The sequence below is a fragment of the Castor canadensis genome, chromosome 12, assembly GCF_047511655.1.
Source record: "Castor canadensis chromosome 12, mCasCan1.hap1v2, whole genome shotgun sequence".
NCBI classification, from domain to species: Eukaryota; Metazoa; Chordata; class Mammalia; order Rodentia; family Castoridae; genus Castor; species Castor canadensis.
Genome location: NC_133397.1, coordinates 77,989,702 through 78,014,296, shown reverse-complemented (window position 1 = coordinate 78,014,296; position 24,595 = coordinate 77,989,702). Strand labels below are relative to the sequence as shown.

Here is a 24,595-nt window from a genome sequence, read left to right as displayed (position 1 = left end):
TGGGAAGATTGATTCCAGCTTCTATTTTGTTCACAGTTACTTTGAGATTAGGAACCTTTGATCCCACCTTAAATTAGTGTACCACAAGAATCCCCAAAGAGTGAATTCCATGTCTGTGTTTGCCTCTCTGGCACCTGCATATCCTGGACACTTGAGCTCAAGTGTTTGTAGTGTTTTTAAATAGCTCATGGATCAGAGTGGCTTTGGAACTGGTAAATTTTATCATCACAGATAATAAAAATTGTCACTTTCTGTTTGTATTGTTCCCCTTATCTCTTTCTTTCCTCTCTCTCTTTCACTTCTTCCTTTCTTCATCTCTATTTACCTTTTTCCTTCCATTTTCCCACCTTTCCCTGTGTTTCTTTCTTTCCTTTGTTGATGTTGCTCCTTACCATGTTTAATTATTAGACTAGAATTGTCTAAATGAGATATTTCACTTTTCATTTCTGTTACACCCTTCTTATGGATATTTTTTATTTCACACTGATCATTACAGCATTCAGTGGTTTGTGGTTTAGAGCTTCTGAGTTGACTTCCGTATCTTTTCTAGTTGTATAAATAGCCTTTCTGTGATGATAGTTTAGCTCCTTATTTACATCAGATACTTTAACAGTCTACTACCCAGACAAATTGCTTTTTTTGTTTTTGTTTGCTTTGCAAAGATCCCTCCAGGCTCAATCCTGCTGCTCAGATTTTATAAGTGAGTTCTTACCAACAAGAACTAAACTGCATCAGGCAGGCAGAGTCAGCAAGATGGCATCACAGACTCAGATCCTCATGTCCCTATTGCTCTATATCTCTGGTTAAAAATTTTTAAAAAGTCACAGTCTCTTCAGAATATAGAGATATAAATTATAAGACGTACTTGAATATAATGACTTTTCTATATGAACCCAATAACATATTGACATAACTCCATGAGAAATTACATTTTAAATGAGTTATTTCAATATTTGTATTGCCCTTTCTTGATTGCAGGTGTCTGTGGGGACATCACATTGACTCAGTTTCCTGGCTCCCTGGCTGTGTCTGAAGGAGAGAGAGTCACCATGAAGTGCAAGTCCAGCCAGAGTCTTTTCAACAGCATAGTTCAGATGAACATCTTGAGCTGGTACCAAAAGAAGCCAGGACAGCCTCTGAAACTTGTCATCTACTTGGCAAGATGTTGGAAGACTGCATTCCCATTTGGAGGCTCTAGGAGAGAAATATTTGTCATTTTCCCAGTTCCTCGATATCAATGGCATTCCTTGGTGGGTGGCTCTTTTTTCCATTTTCACAGCAAGGATAGTATCTATTTCACCCTACTTCTGGGGTTATGTTGCCACTAAAGTCTCTGTATAAGTTTTCCAAATGTGGACATCAAAAAACACAATTCCATATTAATGCATAGTATTTATGTGTATGATTTTGTGTTCAACAGACTACTGTCCAGACTCTATATCTCATATTAATTAATAGAATTTAGTATTTGGTGGAAATCTTTGTGTCTCTATGGAAATAATATGCTAATTTATTTTATTCATGTATTCACTTAAAATAGTAATAGCGCACAGAGGTACAGCAGGCAACAAGAATCTTATGAACTACATTGAGCATTTGAGAACTCTGTAGCATCTTGAATTTGTGTCCTGAGAATTGGCTTCTTGTGACTCACTTAATGTACCCATATCTATGGATGTACATGTGTGCTCATATGTACAGATGTGTCAGGTATTTCCCAGGGAAAGGCATGAGGTGGTGTGAGCTGTGTTAACTCTGTTAGTCAGGGCTTTATTTACTGTGCCAAGCAACTGAGGCTAATAACTTAAAGGAGGAAAGTTTTGTTTGGTTCATAGTTTCAGAGGTTTTGCTACATGTGCAGGTGGCTCCATTGCCTTTAGGTCTGTGGCAGGAAAGAAGAATCCTGTGGAATGGGTGGCATAAGAAAAAGTTCACCTTCTGGCTGCTGGAAAGCAGGGAAACAAGATGTTGAAAGGGGTGGTTCAACCCTTCAAAGGCCCAATTTTAGTTATATGCCTCCTGGAACCACCCTCCCCCTAACTTCTAATACCTCCTCACAATGCCACCAAATTATGAATCTGTCAATGAATTAATCTATTGATTAGGTCAGAGCTCTCATTATCCAATCATCTCTCAGTGATTGGCTTTATCAGCTGGGGACCAAGACTTCAACACATAAGTCCATGTGAGATAGTTCATATCCAAGTCATAACATCAAGTAAATGTCTAGTGGTTTGACCCCCAGAAATTTTTCTCTACTTAGGCTACATGTAGAATTTTTTCAACAGCAGAAATAGTGGGTGGGGGTACATTGGAGTATTTGCAAGAGTTCTTGCAATGTATCAAATATGTCATACTTAAATTCATCCCCTTTGCTACTCTCTGTCATCACTCCTCCCCTGATTCCTGGAATAGTTTCAATAGATATCATTTTTTGCATTTACTTACATGTGTACACATTATTTGTGCCACCTTCTCCACTGCTGTGTCACCATCAGTTTAACAACTCTCAAGCTCAGAAGCCTCTACCTCAGAAATCTAGGAATGGGATGATTAGGTTGTCTGGGTCTTTCAAAGTTAAAATTGAGGAGTAGGATGGGCAGAGCTTCATGTGAAGCTCAAGTAGTTGTGGCAGATTTGGTTTCTAGCAGTTGTAGGGATACCATTTCCTTTCTAGATGCCAGCTCACAGCTCATGGTGGCTGCACTCACTCCCTCAAACAGGGTTCCCTTTATCTACAACACCAGCATTAGAGAATCTTCCCCACAAAATCCTTTTCATGCCCCGAATCTTTCCAAATTCCCTTTCTTTGCTTCTTGATCCAGATTTTTAAGAGTTGTGTGATTTGATCAGGTCTACTCAGAAAAATCTCTTCTTTTTAACTTCACCATGTTTCATTACAAATGTAATATCCCATTACTAAGACATTGAATTTTTGTTTGAGTATCTGGGAGAGAGTGTGTTGATTTCAGAATAAACTATTACCAGGCTAGCAAAATTAGAATTCTGTGTATATAATATCATTATTTTTAAATTACCAAATAATGATTGGATCCTGTGTTGTTATTTGACACTGAATATTGTTCAGAGGCTTACATTTTGGTATCATTAAGTAATTTTACAGGATGAAAGAGCTAAAAGTCCAGCTGTCACAGGATTGATGATGGCCTTCATTCTTTTCCCTTCCATGTGTATCAGGCAAAACACACTAAAGAGTACTCAGTGAAAACATGAGCTAATTCTTACTTTTCCCCACATGCTGTTATTATAGTTAGAAAAAGCTGAAATGCAGCAGCAGAACAAAATAGTCTCCTGGCAACAGGCCTGTGCCTCCCTCTAACATGGCCTTCTTTGATTCCTTCAAGTGGCCCAAGACATCCTTCTCTCAGGGCCTGTGCATTTCTAGATGGTTCTTCCTTGAGCTTTGCATGGCAAAATCTTTCTTTTCAGGCATGAACTCCATTGGCAACATTGAATCCAGAGAACCGTTAATGTCAGGGAATAGAAAGTTAACCTGTGAGGTTAGCATGGATAAGAATACATGTGCATGTAAATAGGATACTGGGCCTCAGCAGAAGCCTTTGTCCACATGAAGGAAAACCTAGGACTTGCAAACAGACAAGAGTGAGAAGATCATAGACCTAACCATGTGGTGGAGAGTGACTGTGATTGTAAATTTCATCTAAAATATGGGGGACAGGAATGTCCTGTTGAGGAGCAGACAATTTAGTGTACCAGACTGTAGAGTTCTATAATGTGCAGAAAAGCTTGTGTTCTGTCCTTGCCTGCTGATGGGGGTTGTTGGATGGGAAGGTGGAGTCAAATGAGGGGAAGAGCAGTAGAAATAAAGTCTGATGAATTAAGCAAATGATCTTGCAAACAAATTTTCTGTGATCTTGGCTTCTATGTGTAGAATGAAATTACTGTGTGAAAAGGCACAATTTATTTATTTTTACATTTATTCATATGTGTATACATTGTTAGGACCACTTCTCCTTCCAGTCCCCTGCCACCTCAACCCCCCTTCACTTACAGGAACTTGTTCTGTGTTCTTGCTCTCCAATTTTGTTGAAGAGAAAACATAATAAGAAAGACAGCATTTTTGCTAGTTTGAGATAAAGATAAGCTATACAGAGAGATTCCTATCATTGCTTCCATTAAAATGTGTATTGCAACCCACATTGGTTGATCTCTACCAGACCTCTTCACTACTTCCTGGTTCTCTTCCCATAGTGGCCTCTGCCAGTTTAAGATTACTGTATTTGCTCCTCTACAGTGGGCACATCAGCCACATTCAAGTTTTAGTTTCCTTCCCTTTCCCTATTCGTTCTGTGTGCATTCTCCCCTTAGCGTGTGACCCATGTCCAATAATATTACTGCATTTGTTTTAGGCCTAAAGTCCACATATGAGGGAGAACATAGGATTTTTAGACTTCTGAGCCTGGCTAACTTTGTTTAAGATGATGTTCTCCAGTTCCATCCATTTACTTGCAATTGATAAAATTTCATTCTTCTTAGTGGCTGAGTAAAATTCCATTATGTATAAATAAACATTTTCTTAATCCATTCATCAGTAGTGGGGCATCTTGGCTGTTTCCATAGTTTGGCTATTGTGAATAGTGCTGCAATAAACATGGGTGTGCAGGTGCCTTTGGAATAACCTGAGTCACATTCCTTTTTGTGTATCCTTAGGAGTGTTATTGCTAGATCATAAATTCTATGTTTAATTTTTTAGAATCCTCCGTATTGTTTTCCAAAGTGGTTGTTTTAGCTTACATTCCTACAAACAGTGCATGAGGGTTCCTTTTTCATCCATAGCCACTCCAACATTTGTTGTTGTTGGTGTTCTTGATGATAGCTGTTCTAACAGGAATGAGAACTCTTAGTGTGGTTTTGATTAACATTTCCTTTCTGGCCAAGGATGGTGAGCATTTTTCATGTGTTTTTTGGCCATTTGGACTTCCTCCTTTGAAAAAGTTCTGTTTAATTCAGTTACCCACTTATTTACTGGTTTGATTTTGGGGGAGTTTAGTTTTTTGAGTTCTCTGTATATTCAGGTTATCAGACAAAAAGGCACAATTTAAAGTTAAGCTTCAAATTGCAGAAATAGATAGCAGTGAGGAAGAGGAAGGTTATTTATTCATTTCCAATGTTGTGTTATGTGAACAAATGAGAAACTCCATCTTCAGGAATCTAATGAAATAAATTTAGATTCCTTCCAACAGTACATTTAGATGTGGTTTTTTAGCTTGTTACTGAATTAGACTTTGGATTGGAAAAGTGGTGAGAGGAAGGCACAAAACAGCAGTTGAGAGATCTGGTCTTAGCCTCAGCTCTGCTGTGACCAAGTAAGTGTTCTGGTTTAGACATTTCTGTCCTGGTCTCTATTTCCTCACACTAGGTTTGTGATAGATGAATTGTGAGGTACTTTTTTGGTTTTTATTCTCAAAGACCTTGAGATGAGGAAGGTAGATAGGGAGAATTCCTGGGATTGTAGAAACCAGTGTGGTCATCAAAAGGCGTAGAATCCTGTGGTTACAGAGTTCACTCATCTTCATTTTCCCACTGACATTATTCTTATGCACACATTGCCCTAATTGTTGCATTCAATAGGGTGGTGTGAGTCTGCAAATCAATTGGACAATGTTAAAAGGTGTAATTTATTACAACATTGACTTATTTTACATTTTAAATGACAAGAGAGTAGTGTTATAGGAAATGAACAAAACAGACATCTCTCACTTCTCTCAGTCAAGTTTTCTTTTGTGCCTCTAAATTGTTGAAGTTAGGATGGATGATACCATTGCCTCAAATCTCATGGCCAGACACCAGAAATTTTTCTCATGCTACATTCTTGAAAAGACCATTCTCCAATAGCTCCAGGAAGTTGCTGTGCTCCACCCAGTCACTCCAGAACCCAGGCCAATAAAGCGTCATCATGTTGTATTTATATTATATGGAGCATGTGTATATTGTGCAGTGACCTGTATGTTAATTCTACTCCAATGATACTAAAGTCACTAACAAGTCACCCAATTGTACACCCAATTGATATCTGTACTTATACCCATGTTTTACTTCTTTTCTTCCTGTATCTCTACATTCTTTGTGTTCCCCTTACTGTGCAGAAGGAAGAAAAGAAAAAAAGAGCAGAAATGACCTTATAAAGTCCTGGGTCTTGTGGCTTCCTTTCTCCTGGCTGGTTTCACCTCATGCTGCCTCTACTTTTTTTCAGCACCTTCCCTCTCTTGCTCAATACTCAAGAATACCCTCCAAGATGACCCATGGGCTCCTAGAACATTTTAATAAACAACCTAGAGAAGATGCCTCTCCTCATTAGATAATTCAGCTCTTTGCTCGGTTACAGCCTTCAGACAGGCTGCCCTGTCATCATATCACTCAGCCTGCTCTGCCAGTTTGACCTTTGCACCAATTCTTTTTTGTCCATGACTGAATGTGCTGTGTTGGGTCTGGGCAGCAGCAATGAGGCTGAGCATCTGTCAAAACATGTCCTAAAGGAAGAATTCCCTGGGTTTGGAAAGAATGAACAAAGAATAATTTCATGTGATTTTTTTCCTGATGAATCACAGAAATATCCTTTCCATATCTATTCTTTCTTGTCATGGATTTGTATAGCCAAAGTCACGAGTACAGTGTTTCAAAAGAGATTCCAGGTGTTAGAACAAGATGAACTGCATTCTTTTGATGCCTCAGGGTAATTGGATTAAAGACTGACCTTCTCCTGGGTCTTCTTTCAAGATGGTCATTGTGGAAAAGGGTGCTGGCTCAGAGCTAGTCAGGGACATTAATTTCAGTCTTCCTGCCTCAAAAGCTGGGAGAGTTTTCATAGGTGTTGTTTTTAGTCAACAAATTCATGATAGATTTTTTTTCAACAGACCAAGGAATCTAATGCAGCATTGTACATTGTGGAAATATGGTCCATGAGACAAAAGTAGGAATATTCTTGTGTTTCTTTTGTTAAAAAGAAACACTTTTCTCCTAAGTATATATGATCTCGCTAAACATGATAAGAAACAGGTGTGTTTATCTTCCTGGCTTGTTTTGATTCTTAAAATCCTATTCTTCATCTGTCTAATTTGAATAAGCAGTACCAAATAAATTGAATGAACACAGTTTGAGTTCTTTGGTTGTCACAGCAAAATTGTAATGTTTATGAAAGGTCTAAAGGATGTGAGGATGTGTTAGAAATTGACTTGAGAAGATTTACTTGTCTTTCATATTCTTTCCTCCAAAATTATGAATTTCTCCAAATCATGTACATTCTTATATTATGGTGAAATATGAATCCAATTCTAACAAAAAATTTTATAGCTGAAATAGTGATTTTGCAAAATTATTCCAAGTCAAGAAGATCATATTTGTTAAATGAAAAAACTAAAATAAATATTTATTTGTTAATAATATTTCTGGGTGAGTGCTAAAGTTTCAAGATCAGTAAAGTAATTTGTTTGGATAGAAAAGAGTGAGTTATCAGGCTTGGAACCTGGTTGGAGTGGTTGTTGAGTGCCTGCCCCTGTACCACCATAAAAGTAAAAATAACAAGTTATAACTTATTGCCAGTTGATTAATAATATTTTAGTTTTATTTCAGCCTGTCATCAGGCTGGCTCCAAACTCATGATCCTCATCTTTTAGTCTCTTGAGTGCTGGAATTATAAAGCCTCCCTCACCTGGCTTTGATATTTTTTTAATTTTTCAGATTCCTCTACTTTGCACATAATGCAGTTTATGATTTATTTCTTTTTTCCATTAGTTATTTTTTATTTTAGTTTTGAATTATTATACATTAATCATGCAAGGGAATGTCAGTGTGATAATACCATAAATGTGTGCAGTGTTCCTTAACAAGGTCACCCTTTCCCTCGTATTCCCATTACCTCTTCCCCACTTTTTCAAAGAGTGTTTGGTATGTTTCATTATGCTGTCTTTGTATGCATATATGCAACTTACTTCCATCCTCTTAACCCCTCAGTATCCTTTCCTTTACCCCTATAATTTTTTTGGGGGGGCAGCAGTAGTGGGGTTTTAACTCAGGGCCTCATGCTTGCTAAGCAGGCACTTTTCTATGTAAGTCATTTTGCCAGCCCTATAATTTATTTCTTAAATACACCTTTTTGAATCCAAAATGTTCAGGTATTTCTGAAGATTTTGATTCACACTCAAAATATCTTCTTGTTCTAGGTGATGAGAATCTCTAACTTTGTGGTCCATTGGCACTTGAAAAATTATTCATATGGTTTCTTGAGGACTTAGAATGGTTATGACCTCCTCTAGAAAGGCTTTCACTTGGGCACCATATCAGTAAGGGAGGCCAACTCAGACAAATGTCAAGGTTGGTGAGCTACAGCCTGCTCTAGATGATGTGGTCCAGAGTTCACATCCTTGGCAGTGTTCATCAGAAATATTTCCCAAGGAAATATTTTTCCCCTCTCCATTTCTTACTTTACTTAAAAGGCCTCTCTTCAATTCTAACAGTTGTGGGAAGGATAGTTTCTAGCTACTCTGGTTTACAGTTGCTTTGATATTAGAGGCTTTCCGATGCCAGCCTTAAATCAGAATCCCACAGGAATTCTCCACAGAGTGAATTCTGTGGCCGTCTGTGGCTCTGGCCCATGCATAGGTGGACACTGGAGGTAAGTGTTTGCAGAGTTCTTCAAAAGCTTCAAGATAAGAGTGGCTTTGGACTCGGGTATGTTCTTGTCACAGATGATAAAAAGCTTGTCCCAAAACTTGTCACTTTGTTTTTCCAACTTAACCCATTTTCTCTTTTTCTCCCTCCCTTCTTTATACTTTCATAATTCCTAAGCACAAAGACTGAGCAGAATCTTTTTTTTTCATTTTTCTTTTATTATTCATATGTGCATACAAGGCTTGGTTCATTTCTCCCCCCTGCCCCCACCCCCTCCCTTTCCACCCACTCCGCCCCCTCCCTCTCCCTCCTCCAATACCCAGCAGAAACTATTTTGCCCTTATTTCTAGTTTTGTTGTAGAGAGAGTATAAGCAATAATAGGAAGGAACAAGGGGTTTTTGCTAGTTGAGATAAGGATAGCTATACAGGGCATTGACTCACATTGATTTCCTGTGCGTGGGTGTTACCTTCTAGGTTAATTCTTTTTGATCTAACCTTTTCTCTAGTACCTTTTCCCCTTTTCCTATTGGCCTCAGTTGCTTTAAGGTATCTGCTTTAGTTTCTCTGCGTTAAGGGCAAAAATTCTAGCTAGTCTTTTAGGTGTCTTACCTATCCTCACCCCTCCCTTGTGTGCTCTCGCTTTTATCATGTGCTCATAGTCCAATCCCCATGTTGTGTTTGCCCTTGATCTAATGACCACACATGAGGGAGAACATACGATTTTTGGTCTTTTGGGCCAGGCTAACCTCACTCAGAATGATGTTCTCCAATTCCATCCATTTACCAGCGAATGATAACATTTCGTTCTTCTTCATGGCTGAGCAGAATCTTTATCTATCTTGTTTCTATTTTTTGTTTTTTTCCAGGACTGGGATTTAAACTCAGGGACTAAACCTCGAGCCACTACAGCAGCTTTTTTTTATGATTGTTTTTTTCTCAGATAGGTGTTTTGGCAAACTATTTTCCCAGGCTGGCTTCGAACCATGATCTTCCTGATCTCTGCCTCTCTGAGTAGCTAGGATTATATGCATGAGTCACCTGCCTCTGGCTATTTTTATTGTTTTGATTCATACTCAAATTATCTCTTTGGTCTTCCTTTCCTTCCCTTTCTTTATCTTTCCTCCCTTTCTACCTCTCTTGCTCCTCTTTTCTGCCTTGTTTACTTCTTCCCTTCCTTCCTGTCCCCTTATCTTGTTTTTTTCTTTCTTGCCTTTGTTACTTTCTAGCATTTTTTTTGTTTTATAGTATTGTCTGAGATAGTTCACCTATCATTTCTGTAAAACTCAAACAATTTAAATATATTTCTGATTTAAAACTAAAACATTTATTAAAGAATCTAGTGGTTTCTGGTTTAGAGTTTCTAAGTTGAGCTGAGATTTTTCTGACTTCTATGTCTTTTCTTGTTGCACAATTAACCATTCGGTGACTGTATTTTTGGCTCTTGGTTTACATCAGGTATTTTCATAACCCAGTATCATGCAGTTTGCTTATTTTATGATTGTTTTAAATAGACCCCCAGAATTTATAAAGGAGAACTGAGCTAGCTGCATGAGGCAGGCAGGGGCAGCAGGATGGTGTCACAGACCCAGATCCTCATGTCCCTGCTGCTTTGGGTCTTTGTTGAGAAATTTTGAAATGACACAGTCTTATCAGAATAATATTTTTTGTAGAGGTAAAAATTAAAAGAGGTACTTGGATATAATGATGATTTACCATATGAGCCCAAGTCATTAGAAATGACACTTTAAATGACTGTGATTGTAAATTTCATCTAAAATGTGGGGGACAGGAATGTCTTGTTGAGGAACTCTGTTGGGTCACAGAATTAGTGAACCAGACAGCAGAGCTCTATAATGTGCAGAGCAGCTTGTATGCTGTACTTGGCAGCAGCTTGGGGCAGCTGGGTGAGAAGGTGCAGTCAAATGATGGGAAGAATGGTAGAAATCAAGTCTGATGAACTAAGAAAATGATCTAGCACAGATGTTTTCTGTGTGATCTTGTATCCTATGTGTAGAATGAAAATCATAGGGCAGTTGGGGCATCAGCCTCTGAATTGCTCTATTACAGAAATACTGGAAGAAGACCATGCTAGTTAATGCACTAGAGCACAGGTTTGCAGGGAAAACATTCCAGACACTTTTCAAGAGAAAGTGTGATGAGCATCCTCCCTGGAATTTTTAGTGCATGAGGGCCATCAGCAGAGGGCAGCAAGTGCCTACTTTTTTTTTCTTTTTCCAAAAGTAGCATTCCAGATCTTCCACTTGCTCAGAGAGACTTGTGATCCTACAAATAAAAGCGTATGGACCATGTATTAAAGGGTAGCAGTAAAACTAAATTTTCTGTTCATTAACTTTTTAAATTTTATAATTCCAATCTGAAAATGCATTTTAAAAGCACTGCCTTGGCTCTGGTTCAATCGTACCTCAGTGGCTAGTACTTCTCAGTGTCCATACTTGTTTCTCTTCATTTGTTTGGCTTCCACATATTGGGTTACCTGTTTGTGCCCAGTCTGCCGTCATCTGTTTACACTCATTTCCTAGTGATCTTATCCCATGCCCCGGATTTGTCCCTACAATTCAGAGCACTTGTGTGAATTTCAGAATCTCACATAAACATCTACCTTAGCACATTGGCAATTGGAGGTCTGGGAGCATCTCCTCATTCTATTGTGATCTTCCTGGAGTTCTGATTTCCACCTGCATTCCAAATTTGCTTCCCCCTGAGCTTCTCCTTCTCAGAAGACATCATTTCAATTCTCTGGTTTCTCAGTCCTAAACAAGTGTAGCAGTCATTCTCTGATAGTCCATTTTTCTCACACCTTGCACCCAATATGTCAGCATTGTTTACTTCTTCTGCCTTTGAAATATGATGAGAATCTGAGTGCCTTTCAGCACAGCCACCACTGAATCAACAGTTCTGAGCAGGGAGATACAGCAGTCCAGGATACAATTATGAAGGGAAGTTTAAAAGGGACTTAAAAAAATTTATTTTGTAAGCTATAACAAAGCCCCCACATAATTCAATAGGTATAAAGTATCCCTATGATGAAACTCTTTACTTCTGTGTTCCCACTCTTCAATTTGGTGGTAGTGGTGGTCCCAGAGGATTTTCAGAATAAGGAATAAGTTTTCATTTCTTTTGTCACTTTTTGGTGTCACTAGGGTTTGAACTCAGGGACTCACGTTTACTGGGGAGGTGCTCCATCACTTAAGAGATCTGCCAGCCCTGTTTTAGGCTGGGTATTTTTGTCACAGGGTCTCAGGAACTATTCGTTTGGGGTGGCTTTGAACCACCATCCTTCTCTTTTCTGCCTCCTGAGTAGCTAGGATTACAGGCATGAGCTTGGCTAGGAACAAGTTTTCCCTGTTTAGGATTACCCATTACATGAGGATGAAATTGAAGTGGAGTCCATCATTCATTGTAACCTCTTGGTGCCATGCAGACAGCCAAGGTTCATATGGAGCAGCATGCATAATAGACCTTGGAGAGTAATTTTGAATAATAGAGCTTAGTCATATATTCATGGTCAATTGCCATTAATGTGTGTGAGAAAAATCTCTGAGAATGCTCCTGTGCACTTTCCATAGTACTTATATTAGTGAATTATGAAGTAATTTCATCACAAAATTACACTATCTTTAATTTAAATTATGTATTAGTCAGGGATCTTTAAAAAAAGTAACAGAAACCAGGACTAATTGATACAAATAAAATGAAATCTATGAGAAATGTATTGGAAAAATAATAACAGTTTCACTGGGTAGTTCATTGTGCTTATCAGCTTTCTGTTATTGTAACAAAATACCTCAGACAGTCAGATTGTAAAAGGAAAGGTTTACTTTTTGTTCATAGTTTTGGAGGTTCCAGTCCATGATCAACTGGCCTCTTTGCTTTTGGTTTGAAGTGAGGCAGGAACATGATGGAGCAAGCACATGGTGGAGCACATGTGCTCATCTCATGGTCAGGATACAAAAAAGAGAGAGAAGTGAATGTGGGATCCCACAATCCCCTTTCAAGGGCCCTGCAACAAAGATCTAAACACCTCTCACTATGCCCTCACCTGTAAATGTTTGCTCCTCTTCCCATTAGTTAAAGTGCTGGGGACCAGTCCTTTAACATAGGCCTTGGAGGACATTCCAGATACAAACAATAGCCTTCACAGAGACATTGGGAAGAGTGGAGAACCAGACTACAAGCTGTTGTGTTGGAAATGTGCCTTCTGATAAGCTTTTGAAGTAAATCAGAGACGAGACCATGGGCTAGAGATTGAAGATTCCAGATGCTGCTGTAGACATCGGTCTTGTTGTTATTGCCACCACCAGAATGAGTTACCTTGTTGCTTTTCTCAAATTAGGCTGACGTAAAGCCTTATTACTATAATTATAAGAAGGGACACCTGAGGTCTTGTAGCCTCACTGAATATCTTTTTTGGAATGTTCCTTTACTTGAGTGCTTCATGAAAAAAGTGTACACTAAAATTGATCCACACAGATATAGAAGACACAAGTTGTATCATTTTCTGCGAGAAAAAGACAGAATTTAAAAGATAAGCTTCAAATTGCTGAAATAGAAAGAGGAAGAGGAAGGTATTTATTCACTTCAGTTGCATCTTTGTGAACAAATGAGAAGCCCCATCTTCAAGCACCTAATGAAATAAATGTAGAGTCTTTCCAACAGTACATTAGATAGGAAATACAGGGATTTCAACAGGTTTAAAAATTCTGTACTCATTCTTTTATAGGAAGTACATCAACCATATTTACCTTCTTAACTTCTTTTACCATCTCTCTCTACATGTGACCTCCCCTCAGCATGACCTGTTTTTCATAATATTGCTTATATTTGTGTTAGGTCTGTATTCCACATATGAGAGAAAACATGTGGCCTTTGGCTTTCTGAACACGACTAACTTCACTTGTGATGATCTTTTCTAGTTCCATTCATTTACCTCCAGATGAAAAAAATTTGTTCTTCCTCATGGTTGAGTAAAATTCCATTGCATATAAATACCTGGATTTCTTTCTTTTTGTCTTTTCTCCTGTTTATTTGATCGTTTTTATCTTTACTTATATGTGTGCATATTGTTTGTGCCACCTCACCTTCCTTTCCCGGCAGAACCTGTTCTACCCTCTTCTCCAATTTTGTTGAAGAGAAAACATAAAACATAATAAGAAAGACATATCATTTTTTGCTAGTTTGAGATAAAGATAGCTTTACAGAGAGATTCCCAGAATTGCTTCCATGCACTTGTGTATTAACCCACATTGGTTCATCTCTACCAGACCTCTTCACTGCTTCCTGGTCCCCTTCCCTTAGTGACCACTGCCAATGATCTTGCAGAGCATCTGGCTGTTTCCATAGGTTGGCTGTTGTGAATAATGCTGCAATAAACATGGGTGTTTAGGTGCCTTTATTATACCCTGACTCAATTCCTTTGGTTATATCCCAAAGAGTGATATTACTGGATCATATGGCATTTTTGTTCTTAGGTTTTTGAGGAGCCTCCATACTGTTTTCTATAGTAGTTGTCCTAATTTATAGTCTCACCACCAGTGTATGAGGTTCCTTTTTCCCCACATCCTTGCCAACATTTGTTCTTCATGTTCTTGCTGATAACCATTTAACAGGAGTCAGGTGGAATTTTAACATGGTTTTGATTTACATTTGAAAACATTCTCTGTTTTGTGATTGACTCTTTTCCTTGCTCTCATGGGGATATGTTGTGGCATTTACAAAAGTTCTACAATATATCAAGTATATCAAACTCGCTTTGGCAGCACATCTACTAAAATTGGAATGATACAGGTGAGATGAGCTTGGTCCCAGAGCAACGATGGCATGTAACTTTGTGAAGCATTCCATATTTTTTTAAAAAAAATATCTGAAAGCATTTCTTAATGGAAGAATTCTCTTGAGAACTTCAGAAGATGAACAAGGTACATTTTTTTTGTCATTTTTTAAATGATTACAGAAAAATCCTCTGCATATCTTCTCCTTGTTATTGGTGTTGAAAAGCCACAGTCATAATTTCTGAGTTTAAAAGTACATTTTATGTGTTAGAATAACAAGATAAAATTCATCCTTTCAATATCATAGGGTAAATTGAATATATGACTGAGCTTCTCCTAGGCCTTCAACCAAGATGGTCACTGAGGAAAAGGTGTTGGAACAGAGCTGGGAAGGGACGTTAATTTCAGACTTCCTGTTTCCAAAACTGTGAAAGAAGTAATCTGTGTTGCTTTCAGCCAACACATTTTTGGTCTTGTTTTTAGAATACCTTGAAGAATCTACTTTACAAACCATATATTGTGGAAACTTGATTTTTGGGAAAATGAGTAACTAAGGATTCTTTTTTGGCTTTGGCATTTTATTACAATTTTCTTCCTTTTGATGATTATGAGTAACTGAATTTTATACTGTGATGAGGACTAATGCCCAATGTGATGTCATTTGGAGATAGATCTTTTTGGAAATAATTAGGTTTCAATGAGGTCATAAGAATGAAGTCCTTGTTTTGGGATTGATGCCCTCATAAGAAGCACTTCCCCAAAGTCCCCGCTTACTGGTCTCCATGAGAGGACGAGCAAGAAGCTGAGTGTGTATCCTCAGGGAGCACCTTCACCAGAGCTTAGTCATGCTGTCCCCAGCTCATGTCTTCTTTTATTATAAAAACAAGACTTTATGAAGTCTATTTTATTCTCTACCAGTGTAATATGAACAAGCAGTAGTTCATAAAATGAAAGAAAGAAGATAGAACTCATCAGAGCAGTCATGAAGTAAAATAATAAAGTTTTTGTTAAACTTTTGTTAGGTCTAGAGTATATGACAACTCACTAGAAAGTGATTTGGGCACATTCACTCATCTTTCATTTTCTTGGCCTTGGAAATTGGGAATGCCATCAAATCACACACTGTTTCACTTTCTCATATTATGTTATCCTAGCAGTTCACAGGTGATATTTGAGTCCAGTTATTAGAATTTATTTTACTTTTTTGAAGTTGAAGCTATAATTTTACAAAACTATCTATTCAAAGCAAAATAAAAGGGGATATCATTTTGATTAAATGGAAAAATCAAAATATGTATTTGGTTGTCAATAATATTCCTGACTCTGTGTTAGGTTTCAAGATCAGTTAAATAATTTCTTTTGGATAAGAAATACCCTGTGCTGTCAATAATATCCAACTGTCTTATGATACTTTTTTATTATTCTGTACTTTGTATACAATATCAAGCTTATAACTTATGTTTCAAATATGTTTTCATAATTCTGGAAACTGATGTCTTTGCTCTTTGTTTTTACTATTGTTTTTCATTCATACTCAAATTATCTTTTTTGTTCTTAGATCTCTGTCTTAGTGATATTGCACCTTTGAAAAATTATATGAAAGATAAGGTGAAATTGACCAAGATACATTGTAAGCACTTTTGTAAAGGTTACAATGAACCCCCATAAATGATAATAAAAATCAATAAATAAGTAAAGAAAAAATATTCGTAAGGTTTTGAAGAGTTAGAATGTTCACACCCTTCTCTAGAGAGGTTTTCACCTCATAAGTAAGGCTAAACCAATTTGAAGTTCACAAGTTCTGGAATGTGTTTCCAGGATAAAAATTCTTGGCAGTGTTGCTTTTGGCCATTACTTACCAAAGTAACTGTCTTTCTTTCTTTCTTTTTTTTTTCCTGTCCATTTTCCAATTAATTTAGAGTAGCTTTTTAGTTATTATAGGTGTAGTTTAGAAAGATTCCAGTTTCTCTTTGCTTCATAGTTACTTTGAGATTAGAGCCCCTTTGACCATAGGCTTAAATTACAGTCACAAGATTCTTCCCAGAGTGAATTCCAGGCCTGTCTTTGTCCATGCATATCCTAGAAACAGAGGCTCAAATGTTTGCAGTGTTTTTCATTGGTTTCATAGTAAGTGTGGTTTCAGAACTGTGACAGTTTTTGGTCATAGATAAAAAAAAGGATTCAAAGTAGTTGTTACTTTCTTTTTGTCTTTTCCCTTTTTTTTTGCCCTTTTCCTCCTTGTACCTCCCTCAGTCCAGTTTTCTCTTCTGTTTGTTCCTTCTTGCTTCTGTCCTCTCCCTTCCTCTTCATTTTTCTTTATTTTGTTGTTATTTTTCTAGCATGTTTTATTATTTCGTCAGTATTGTTGATGTGAGGTCCTTAGCCTACCATTTTTGTAAAACCCAATCTGTTTAGACATATTTTTTATTTTAAAGTTCTATCCCTCTCCACACCTTCATTATTGTGTTTGTTTTTTGAGACACAATCTCACTCTGTATCCCAGGGTGGCCTCAACCAGGCTTAGCTTTAGCTTCCTCCCTCAGCCTCCTAAAGCCCTTTTTTAGATCATCTAGTGGTTTGTGGTTTAGAACTTCTAAGTTGACTGAGAGCTTCTAAGTAGACTTCTATGTCTTTTCAAGTGACACAATTACCCCTTTGGTGATGATATTTTTGGCTCTTCATTTACATTAGGTACTTTTATTCAAGCATTTTACTTCCTTATTTTCTGATTGCTTTGCATAGCCCCTCAGGTCCAGTTCAGCTGCTCAGAATTTATAAACGTGGCCTTTGTAGTGAGGACTGAGCTGCATCAAGCAGGCAGGGGCAGCAAGATGGTGTCACAGACCCAGGTCCTCATGTCCCTGTTGCTCTGGGTGTCTGGTGAGAAATTTAATCAGTGCTCAATTTCTTCAGAGTAATATCTTTGTAGAATTGAAAAAATGTTTTTAAGATGCAGTGGGAAATAATGACTGTCTTCAAAATGGACTAAATATTGTGCTGTGTTATAATACCATTAGAAAATGCATTTAATTGCCACATTTCAGTGTGTATATGATAAAATCCATGTGTGTATATGTGTGTGATCATTGTTCATTCCCAATTGCAGGTGCCTATGGGGACATCGCGATGACCCAGTCTCCAGGCTAACTGGCTGCATCTGCAGGAGAGACGGTCACCATCAACTGCAAGTCCAGTCAGAGCATTAGCAGCTACTTAGCTTGGCACCAGCAGAAACAAGGACAGCCTCATAGACTGCTGATCTATGCAGCCTCTAACCGGGCAACTGGGGTCCCTGACCGCTTCAGTGGCAGTGGGTCTGGCACAGATTTCACTCTCACCATCAGCAGCCTCCAGGCTGAAGATGTGGCAGATTACTACTGTCAGCAGTATTATAGCTCTCCACCCACAGTGCTTCAGTCTTAATCAAAAACCTCCTTCCTATGCCCTGGGTCAGTGATCCTTGCTGTACCAGCTACTTCCTCCTCACATTTGTGGTTTGGACTGATTGCTTAGCAAGTGTGAGGCCTGTAGTTCAATCCCCAGTACTGCCAAATGTGAAAAATCCACTATATGCTAATGAAATAAATTGAAGAAGATACAAATAAATGGAAAGATATCACATGGTTTTGGGCTGAAAGTATTAACATTGCTATATGTTTATGCTTCTAAGAATAACATACACATTCAATACAATACCTCTCAAAATGTCAAAGATATTTTCACAGAAATGGAAAAAGTTATTCTTTTTAAGGTATTTTTATTTGCATATGTTAGTTGTATAGGGAGTCCCATTGTGACATTCCCATATATGCTTACAATGTACCTCAGTTAGGTTAACCTCCACCATCATTCTCCTTCATACTCCTCTCTCCTAGTTGAAATGATTTTGACAGGTTTCAGTGTTCCATCTTCATACACTGATATAAGGTACATTGACAATATTCACCATTCTTTACTCTCTCCATTAGTCCTTCCCCTACTTCTAGAACCTTCCCCCTAGTAGGATCTGCTTTACATTCCTGTCCTTCATTGCTTAAGTGTGTGTTCATTGATCAAAGGGGTTTAGTGATTGTACTTTACCTGCAAATATTTGTGCTTTAATTAATTTAACTCTATTATATTTCTTACCCTTTAACTCCTTCCTGCTATTATTCAACAGCTAGAAAAAGTAATTTTAAAATTCACATGGAACCACAGAAGATTTCAAAGAGTCAAAGCAGTATTGAGAAGGAGGATCAAAGCTGAAAGCATCACACTACCAGGGTTTTCTTTACTGTGGCAAGCACCTGATTCTAATAACTTAAAAGGGAAAGATTTGTTTGGCTTATAGTTTCAGAGGTTTCACTCCATGGTCAGCTAGTTCCATTGCTCTTAGGTCTGTGGCAATGTAGAAGAATCATGGTGGAAGGTTGTGTCAGAGGAAAGCTTCTCATTTCATGGCTGCTGGGAAGCAGAGAGAGCCAGGAAGATGCCAGGGACAGTACAACTCTTCAAAGTTCCCCTTTTTGTGATGCACCTTCTCCAACCAGCCTCCCCCTTGATTTATACTACCTCCCAATAAGGCCACCAATTTAAGAATCTGCCAATGGACTAAACTATTAATTAGGTCAGAGCTCTCATGACCCAGTCACCTACCAACTGGGGACCAAGTCTTCAACACATAATTCCTTTGCGGAACAATTCATACCAAAACCATGGCATCAAGTAAATATCTAGTGGTCTGACACCCAGAAATTTGTCTCTACTTAGGATACATGTAGACTTTCAACAACAGGAATAGTCAGTGTAAATTTTAAAATAAATGAAACACCCCACTGTTTCTTAGAATACAATAACAATTTGAAATATTTAATGAAGCTGCACATCAAAAGGAACATGTATTATGAATCTCAAACATCAGATCTTTTTGCGATATTGTCAGCTCTCTCCTGTCCCTTAAAGAGCACTTTGCCTAGAGTTCCTTCAATTGTTGTTGAACCTGACAATGAAGATAGAATGGACAGACCATGACCTTCTTCAAATCTGATATGTTGGAGCCAGACGTGTCATCCTAGCTGAGTAGGCTGACCCAGGCCAGCCTAGGTAAAACCATAAACCCCCCTTTCTTTCTTTTATTCATTTGTGCATACAATGTTTGGGTCATTTCTCCCCCTAACCCACCCCCCCAACATCGACCTTCCCCCCACACCCACCATCTCCTCCATACCCCCCTCGGTACTAGGCAGAAACTATTTTGCCCTTATCTCTGATTTTATTGAAGAGAGAGTATAAGCAATAATAGGAAGGACCAGGGGGTTTTGCTAGTTGAGGTAAGGATAGCTATACAGGGAGGTCACTCGCATTGATTTCCTGTGCATGTGTGTTACCTTCTAAGTTAATTCTTCTCAAACTAACCTTTTCTCTAGTTCGTGGTCCCCTTCTCCTATTGGCCTCAGTTTCTTTTAAGTGTCTGCTTTATTTTCTCCACATTGAGGGCAAAAAATGCTATCTAGTTTTGTGGGTGTCTTACCTATTCTCATACCTCCCTTGTGTGCTCTTGCTTTATTGTGTGATCAGAGTCCAGTCCCCTTGTTTACCCTTGATCTAATGTCTGCATATGAGGGAGAACATACGATTTATGGTCTTTTGGGCCAGGCTAACCTCTCTCAGAATGATGTTCTCAAGTTCCATCCATTTACTTGCGAATGATAAGGTTTCATTCTTGTTCATGGCTGCATAAAATCCCATTGTGTATAAACACCACATTTTCTTAATTCATTTGTCATTTTGGGGCATCTTGGTTGTTTCCATAACTTGGCTATTGTGAATAGTGCTGCAATAAACATGGGTGTGCAGGTGCCTCTGGAGCAACCTGTGTCACATTCTTTTGGGTATATCCCCAAGAATGGTATTGCTGGATCATATAGTAGATCTATGTTGAGATTTTTAAGAAGCCTCCAGATTTTTATCCAGAGTGGTTGTGGTAGTTTGCATTCCCACCAGCAATGTAAAAGGGTTCCTTTTTCCCCCTGCATACTTGCCAACACCTGTTGTTAATGGTGTTGCTAATGATGGCTATTCTAACAGGAGTGAGGTGGAATCTTAGTGTGGTTTTTTTTTTTTTCCCCTGGTAAGCCTTTGTTTTTTTTTTTTTATTATTCATATGTGCATACAAGGCTTGGTTCGTTTCTCCCCCCTGCCCCCACCCCCTCCCTTACCACCCACTCCGCCCCTCCCTCTCCCCCCACTCCCTCAATAACCAGCAGAAACTATTTTGCCCTTATTTCTAATTTTGTTGTAGAGAGTATAAGCCATAATAGGAAGGAACAAGCATTTTTGCTGGTTGAGATAAGGATAGCTATACAGGGAGTTGACTCACATTAATTTCCTGTGTGTGTGTGTTACCTTCTAGGTTAATTCTTTTTGATCTCACCTTTTCTCTAGTTCCTGGTCTCCTTTTCCTATTGACCTCAGTTGCTTTTAAGGTATCTGCTTTAGTTTCTCTGCTTTAAGGGCAACAAATGCTAGCTAATTTTTTAGGTGTCTTACCTATCCTCACCCCTCCCTTGTGTGCTAAAGCTTTTATCATGTGCTCAAAGTCCAATCCTATTGTTGTGTTTGCCCTTGATCTAATGTCCACATATGAGGGAGAACATATGAATTTTGGTTTTTTGGGCCAGGCCAACCTCACTCAGAATGATATTCTCCAATTCCATCCATTTACCAGCAAATGATAACATTTCGTTCTTCTTCATGGCTGCATAAAATTCCATTGTGTATAGATACCACATTTTCTTAATCCATTCATCGGTGGTGGGGTATCTTGGCTGTTTCCATAACTTGGCTATTGTGATTAGTGCCGCAATAAACATGGGTGTGCAGGTGCCTCTGGAGTAACCTGTGTCACAGTCTTTTGGGCATATCCCCAAGAGTGGTATTGCTGGATCAAATGGTAGATCAATGTCTAGCTTTTTAAGCAGCCTCCAAATTTTTTTCCAGAGTGGTTGTACTAGTTTACATTCCCACGAACAGTGTAAGAGGGTTCCTTTTTCCCGGCATCCTCACCAACACCTGTTGTTGGTGGTGTTGCTGATGATGGCTATTCTAACAGGGGTGAGGTAGAATCTTAGTGTGGTTTTAATTTGCATTTCCTTTATTGCTAGAGATGGTGACCATTTTTTCCATGTGGTTTTTGGCCATTTGAATTTCTTCTTTTGAGAAAGTTCTGTTTAGCTCACTTGCCCATTTCTTTATTGGTTCATTAGTTTTGGGAGAATTTAGTTTTTTAAGTTCCCTATATATTCTGGTTATCAGTCCTTTGTCTGATGTATAGTTGGCAAATATTTTCTTTCATTCTGTGGGTGTTCTCTTCAGTTTAGAGACCATTTCTTTTGATGAACAAAAGCTTTTTAGCTTTATGAGGTCCCATTTATCTATGCTATCTCTTCGTTGCTGTGCTGCTGGGGTTTCATTGAGAAAGTTCTTACCTATACCTACTAACTCCAGAGTATTTCATACTCTTTCCTGTATCAACTTTAGAGTTTGTGGTCTGATATTAAGATCCTTGATCCATTTTGAGTGAATCTTGGTATAAGGTGATATACATGGATCTAGTTTCAGTTTTTTGCAGACTGCTAACCAGTTTTCCCAGCAGTTTTTGTTGAAGAGGCTGCTATTTCTGCATAGTATATTTTTAGCTCCTTTGTCAAAGACAAGTTGGTTATAGTTTTGTGGCTTCATATCTGGGTCCTCTATTCTGTTCCACTGGTCTTCGTGTCTGTTTTTGTGCCAGTACCATGCTGTTTTTATTGTTATTGCTTTGTAATATAGTTTGAATTCGGGTATTGTGATACCTCCTGCATTGTTCTTTTTACTGAGTATTGCCTTGGCTATTCATGGCCTCTTGTGTTTCCAAATAAATTTAGTGGTTGATTTTTCAATGCCTTTGATGAATGTCATTGGAATTTTGATGGGAATTGTATTAAACATGTAGATTACTTTTGGGAGTATAGACATTTTTACTATGTTGATTCTACCAATCCATGAGCATGGGAGATCTCTCCACTTTCTATAGTCTTCCTCAATCTCTTTCTTTAGAGGTTTATAATTTTCCTTGCAGAGGTCATTCACATCCATTGTTAAGTTTACACCTAGGTATTTGATTTTTTTTTTGAGGCTATTGTAAATGGAATTGTTTTCATATATTCTTTCTCAGTTTGTTCATTATTAGTGTTCAGAAATGCTAATGATTTTTCTATGTTGATTTTATATCCTTCTACCTTGCTATAGCTGTTGATGCTGTCTAGGAGCTTTTGAGTAGAGTTTTTTGGGTCTTTAAGGTATAGGATCATATCTTCTGCTAATAGGGATATTTTGACAGTTTCTTTACCTATTTGTATTCCTTTTATTCCTTCTTCTTGCCTAATTGCTCTGGCTAGGAATTCCAGTACTATGTTGAATAGGAGTGGAGATAGTGGGCATCCTTGTCTAGTTCCCGATTTTAGAGGGAATGGTTTCAGTTTTTCTCCATTAAGTATAATGCTGGCTGTAGGTTTGTCATATATAGCTTTTATAATGGCGAGTCACTTTCCTTCTATTCCTAGTTTTCTTAGAGGTTTTATCATGAAATGGTGTTGGATCTTATCAAAGGCTTTTTCTGTATCTATTGAGATGATCAGGTGGTTTTTGTCTTTGCTTCTGTTAATGTGGTGTATTACATTTATTGATTTTTGTGTGTTTAAGCACCTCTGCATTCCTGGGATGAAACCTACTTGGTCGTCGTGAATGATCTTTTTGTTGTGTTGTTGAATTCGGCTTGTCATTATTTTATTAAGTATTTTTGCATCAGTGTTCATTAAGGAGATTGGCCTATAGTTCCCCTTTTTGGAGGTGTCTTTGCCTGTTTTTGGGTAAGTGTAATACTGGCTTCATAAAATGTGTTAGGCAGTTTTCCTTCCCTTTCTATTTTGTGGAACAGTTTAAGGAGGGTTGGTATTAGTCCTTCTTTCAATGTCTGATAGAATCCAGCAGAGAATCCATCAGGTCCTAGACTTTTCTGTTTTGAGAGACTCTTGATTGCTGCTTCAATTTCATTTTGTGTTATAGATCTATTCAGGTGATTAATGTCCTCTTTGTTCAATTTTGGATGATTGTAAGTATCTAGAAATCTGTCCATTTCTTTAAGATTTTCAAGTTTATTTGAATGTAGGTTCTCAAAATAGTCTCTGATGATTTCCTGGACTTGCATGGTGTTTGTTGTTATCTCGCCTTTTGCATTCCTGATTTTACTGATGTAGGATTTTTCTCTCATTTTAGCCAGGTTTGCCAGGGGTCTATCAATCTTGTTTATTTTTCCAAGAACCGACTTTTTGTTTCATTAATTCTTTGTATGGTGTTTTTTATTTCTCTTTCATTGATTTCAGCTCTTATTTTTATTATTTCTCTCCTTCTATTTGTTTTGGGGTTTGTTTGTTCTTGTTTTTCTAGGAGTTGGAGGTGTTTCATTAGGTCATTGATTTGAGATGTTTCATTCTTTTTAATATATGCAGTCATGGCTATAAACTTTCCTCTCAGTACTGCCTTTGTTGTGTCCCATATGTTCCAGTAGGTTGTGTTTTCATATTCTTTTACATCCAGGAAACTTTTAATTTCCTCTTTTATTTCATCAGTGACTCATTGTTCATTAAGGAATGAGTTATTCAGTTTCCAGCTGTTTGCATGTTTTTTGTCTTTATTTTTGTTGTTGAGTTCTAGTTTTATTGCATTGTGATCAGATAGACTGCATGGTGTAATTTCTTTTTTCTTATATTTGCTGAGGCTTACTTTGTGCCCTAGGATATGATCTATTTTGGAGAAGGCTCCATGGGCTGCTGAGAAGAATGTATATTGTGTAGAAGTTGGATGGAATGTTCTGTAGACATCAACTAGGTCCATTTGATCTGTGGTATGTTTTAGATCTAGGATTTCTTTATTGATTTTTTTGTTTGGATGACCTATCTATTGATGATAGTGGGGTGTTAAAGTCTCCGACAACCACTGTGTTGGAGTTAATATATGCTTTTATATCCTTCACGGTATGTTTGATGAAATTGGGTGCATCGACATTGGGTGTATATACATTGATAATTGTTATTTCCTTTTGGTCTATTTCCCCTTTCATTAGTATTTATTAGTCTGG

At 37.9% G+C, this 24,595-nt stretch overlaps 1 non-coding gene, 1 pseudogene and 1 gene segment (V, D, J or C); 2 read left to right on the top strand and 1 right to left on the bottom strand.

The window, feature by feature from the left end:
- The window catches only part of LOC141414858 (14-3-3 protein zeta/delta-like), a 57,065-nt pseudogene extending 50,617 nt beyond the window's left edge, over positions 1 to 6,448 (bottom strand).
- LOC109699244 (immunoglobulin kappa variable 4-1-like) overlaps positions 1 to 24,595 on the top strand; it is a 935,238-nt gene that overhangs the window by 27,629 nt on the left and 883,014 nt on the right.
- On the top strand, positions 14,416 to 14,518 carry LOC141415212 (U6 spliceosomal RNA). Its single transcript, XR_012440221.1, has one exon. It is a non-coding gene; the product is annotated as a U6 spliceosomal RNA (small nuclear RNA).